Raw genomic sequence first — 5417 nt, 5'->3', positions numbered from 1 at the left:
TCGAATGGTATCGTTTTCCTGACAAAACAATACGCGATATCGTTTTGATAATGATCGTGTCTAATTTGCCCATCAAGCTCACTGTAGAAAAAATTATGAACTTATCCTTCAAAACATTTGCTAACGTAAGATAATATTTTTAAAGTAATCTGCATATATGTTCACTGGATTACAATGTTCTTATACTGCAAGAAAGTATTCAGTACGTTCTAACTATTATGAAATTTGTGAATAATATTTCAGTAAATGTGATTCAAACAGTTCATTACTTGTTTGAATATTTGTGTATGATCTATATACAAAGTGTCCCATCACTATCGCAGTATCTCTTGAGGACGGATTCTTGAGATAAAGAAAAAACTCCTAATGCAAAAATGTTGAGGTTATAATACTTTTTAAGTTATAAACGATTAAATTTGACCAATTATGTCGGCTAAAGTACGCGTGCTCAGGTATGGTACAGCGTACAATGATACAGGTGCATGCACATAAATGAAAATTTGTATAAGATATAAAATTAATTGTAAATCTCTGAAGGAAACGTCAAATATGTGACAGCTCATTGATACTCATAAATGTATTGTGTGATATTTTATTCATAACATTTTGACGAAATTGTTATTATTTGTGATATGTTTATTTAAATGATAGAAAAGCTTATGATAGAAAAATGATAGATTATTATTACATACGTTGTTGTATGTATAGAATCTCCGTATCAATATTTGGAAAAGGGACGAAATATGCATGCAGGTATACCATTGTGTGTTGTACCGTACCTGAGCGCGCGTACTTTAGCCAGTATAATTGGTTAAATTTAATCGTTTATAATTTGAAAAGTATTATAGCCTCGCCATTTTTGCATTCGGATTTTTTAATTCAAATTACCTCAGGAATTCGCCTTTAAAAGATAATGCTATAGTGGTGGGACACCTTGTATATATTTCATTCTTTTCACTCTCGTAATTAATAACTCTTTTATTATGACAAACAAACAAAACAAAATTATGACAAATTTTAGTATATTAAGCGAGTAATTGAGTCATATGTTTTAGGTGGTTAAAACATCTATGACATATTTTAATATGCTTCGAAGCGTTACCGATTGAATATTTCTGCTTTAATGATCGAGGTAACGGTACAAACTATACATATTGCAATAGTAATATCGTATCGTGTTTATTACTAATATAGATATATCAGTTGCAAATATTGGTATAATGTATAAATATAATATAATTGGTATAATGTATAAATATAGATTATGTGCTCCAGATTTAAATACATATCTATTGCGAAAACATATATAGGGGAGACTTGGGATGGTTGGAATATCAGGAGAGTTGGGACAGGAATAATTTCTGGTAACAGATTGGCACCACTGTAACATTCTTGCCATTTGTTGTTTATCATCTCTTGTGTGAAGGTTCAAACCAGGTTTAGCCGGCTTCCATTCCTTCAAACCTGAATAGGTAAGTTTTTTGTTTCTTTTTATTCCAAAAGTTATTAATTAAAAATGTTTTTAAAACTTTATTTTATCAGTATAATAGAGCTTTTCTGGGCCGATAACTTTTTACTCGAAACTTTCATTCCTTATGATGAGACTCCCATGATTTAAACTCAAGCTACCTAATCTCACGTTCCGTTAGGAGCGTGTTTTCAAAATGTAGTCAGCTAAGAGATGGTTGGGATATTTAAACCCCGGGATGGTTGGGACACGGAAGACCTGTCCTATCCACGGAAGACCTATGAAGTTTCGTTCAGATGATTTTGTTCTCGTGAAATTCGCGACAAAATCTTCGTTTGTTACATTGGTAAAATTTAAAAAACTGACAGCGCCGCCGAAAATTTAGATGAAGAATTTACAATTTAATTTTGGAGACGAACTAATCCCGAATCTTTTTTATCTCATTTCCCATCAGTCGACGATATTTCTGTAGTGAATGCAAGCGACATTATTTGCAAATTATGTCCTAAAGATGAAACAAAAGGGACAAAAAGAAAAGGTCAAATTATAACCTTTCCCTATCCACTGTTTTTTGAGAAACTTAACGTTAGGTAAGTAGTCTTTGTTGCCTAAGTATAATTTTAATTAGTATTCTAATCTTTCCACGTTACTACTTTTGAGACTGTATTTTTTGTATGTTTTCTTTTCTTTTTCTTTTTTTTATAAAATTTTAATCACATTTTAACTATTGGTTCCGGTTTTTATTTAGTCTGCTAGAAAATGTTTATTTAGACTTTTCGAAAACAAAGTGCCATGATAAGACTGTAAGAAAAAAAATTATAGTTAAAGTTGTTAATATTTTCAATAATTTACTTTTTTATGTTAAGGAACATTACCATTAACAAAATTACTTAATTAAGCTACGTTGTAATAGAATTTAATTAAAATGTTTAATTGCAATTTCATGTGCTATTTCATACGTGTCCCAACCATCTATGGAGGAAGAAAGGTTGGGACACTTGTTGGTTTTTTTTTTAATTTGCATACTATTTGCTATTTATTATATTTGGTTGAAAAAATCATGTGTACTACTAAAAGGTCAAATTAGAAGATACATAATTAAGATTTTAAAAAAGTAAAAAAACAGCTCGGAAAAAAATTAAAAAGAAGTGTCCTAATCATCTCAAGTTTCCCCTATGTGTAGGATTTTCTATTTTACACTTGAATTTGAAATATGTAATATCGTTATATCAAATGTTTTTATGTGTCTTGTCTTTAGTAATATAAAAGATATGTTTCATAGGTTATTGATATCTTGACAATATAAAATTGTCTACCTCATAATCGCTATCCTTGCAAAGAATGCTATCTATCTTGTACTATTTATTTCATATTAAACGTATTACATTTTTCAGATAAAAGAATTATAATCATCATGTTAAAAAATAAAGGGAGAAATATTTCCTCTTCCTCTTTTGGGTTTCCTCTTTTGGGTGCTCGAGAAGAGAACACGCATCAAGATTCAGGTGTTTCCTCTACTTGTTTTCGGTTTTATGGCCATCGGTAAATATGGTAATTTGATACTTCGCGAGGGGCAGATCAGACGTTGTCTAAAACATATCGAGGAAGACTGGAAGTATGTAATAGATACGGACGCGCGGAACTTAATGATCGAATCCGCGAAAACTGGAAGACGCCTAGTCACAATTTGCGCAATCGTCATGTACGGCAGTGGACTTTCTTACCGGACGATCTTACCGTTGTCCAAAGGAAAGCTCGTCACCGCGCAGAACGTCACGATTAAACCCTTACATTGTCCGGGTTATTTCTTCTCTTTCAACGCGCAAGCCAGCCCTACTTATGAGATGATTTTTGCGATGCAATTTTTTTCTGGTTTAGTCACCTTTTCGATTACGACAGGCGTGTGTGGTCTCACGACTATCTTCGTGATGCATGCTTGTGGCCAGCTGAAGGTACTGATGATGCTGATGACACGTCTCTTCGAGGAGCAGTGGTTTAAGAAACATGATGTGGATAAGAAACTGGCCGAAGTAGTCGAATATCAAATAAGAGTACGAAGGTGAGTGCGTGTAACTCATAATTTTTATTTAATATATATTGTCACCGTGTATAATGATAATTAATCCTTATTATTGTGTACCGTACGTGCTGAAAATGTCGATTTCATATTATGCGTAACAATATTTCAGCTTTTTGCAATTAGTGGAGCGCACTATGCAACAAATGTGTTTGATAGAAGTAATAGGATGCACGATAATTATCATCCTTTTTGGATATTTAATAATAATGGTTTGTAACATTTTGGTTATGATATAATGTAAAAAGAAAGGATTCATGAATATCGTATCTTCTTACATGCGATTAAATCGCTTTGGTCTTTTTGATTATAATCCTTTTTATAGGAATGGGAGAATAGTAATAGAATAGCGATGTGTTCTTACTTTACGTCTCTCACATCTATGACGATAAATGTATTTATGTTTTGTTACACTGGTGAGCAGCTTACCACCCAGGTATGTTTGTTCGTGTCGGAATGTTAAATTCTAATAGCAAACGCCACCTACATTGGATGACAGACATTAGTCGATCGTCTGTAAACATAATTGTTTTATTCATTATAAATAACAAAGCAGTAATTTCTGCTTTGGTAAAGTGGAGTTGAATGAGAGACGATGTTTATTAACTATTGAAAAAGTCATTGTTGAGATATTAATTTATTAAGTTGTACAATTTTATTCTATACGTGTTAGATATAAATATTAGCGGAAAAGGTAGCTAGTACATCGTGCGAGCTCGAGTGGTATCGTCTTCCGGACAAAAGAGCACGCGGCATCGTGTTGGTAATGATCATGTCTAATTTGCCCACCAAGCTCACTGCAGGAAAAGTCATGGACCTCTCCATCAAAACATTTGGTGATGTTAGATAATATTTTCAAAGAGATCTACTTATATGTCCAGTAAATTACAGTGTTCTTACATTTCAAAGAGGATAACAATATATCTCAATATTATTAAATTTATAAATAATATTGGAAAATTTTAGTAAGTTTGATTTAAGTAGTTCATAACTTGTTTGAGTAGTTCATAACTTGTTTGAATGTTTTGTATACAGTATTATCTACATGTTTTATATTTATCATTCATTATTAGTTTATTATTAATTTCTTGTTTGTGGCAAACATGTTCTCGGAATTTTAAGAGAGAATTATTATATATTTTAGCATCATATTGTGTTTTAGGTGGTTAAAACGTCTATGACATATTTTAATATGCTTCGAAACGTAGCCGGTTGAATATTTGTGCTCTACTGATCCAGATCATGATACAAACTATACAAATTGCAATGATGATATCATATCGTGTATATTAATGTTATGAATGTGTCAAATGCAACGGTTGGTGCAATGTACAGACAGAATATGTACTTCGAATTTAAATACATTTCTTTTGTGAAAACATACATACGCAGGATTTTTTATTTCGCGGTAAATTTGAAACACGTAACATCGAAATATTAATTATTTTAACTTTTCTTATCTTTAATAGTGAAAAAGAAATTGTTGCACACACATTGTTATTGATGATTTTACATTATGAAGATCTCTTACCTTATTATCGCTATCGACCATTACAAAGAGTAAATGTTATCTATTTCAAATGAAAAATTATAATAATCACGTTAACATAGAAAAAAATATTTCTGTTCATTCATTCAAGATATACGATAATCTACTATTACTGCAGATTTGCTGCAGGTCAAAGATTGTACCTTATTCACTATTATCATCGGTAATCTTTCTTTACAAAATGTCAAGTTCTAATTTTCTAAATTGGCTGGATAACTTTTTCCCCGGGCAACAAAAAAACACCAGACTAAGTTTATCATCTAAGTAACATTTGTTCGAACATAGAAGCGTTTATTCAGATTTGCTATGTTCCACGAAGAAAC

The 5417-nt window shown here is 31.6% G+C and overlaps 1 pseudogene; it reads left to right on the top strand.

The window, feature by feature from the left end:
* Positions 1-50: 50 nt before the first annotated feature.
* LOC116853715 lies at positions 51-4874 on the top strand (annotated as a pseudogene).
* The last annotated feature ends 543 nt before the right edge of the window (positions 4875-5417 follow it).

The sequence above is a fragment of the Odontomachus brunneus genome, unplaced genomic scaffold, assembly GCF_010583005.1.
Source record: "Odontomachus brunneus isolate Ranch 3 - 2012 unplaced genomic scaffold, Obru_v1 Obru_scaffold_491, whole genome shotgun sequence".
NCBI classification, from domain to species: Eukaryota; Metazoa; Arthropoda; class Insecta; order Hymenoptera; family Formicidae; genus Odontomachus; species Odontomachus brunneus.
The sequence above is the reverse complement of the archived record's forward strand: the minus strand, read 5'-3'. Positions and strand labels throughout refer to the sequence as shown.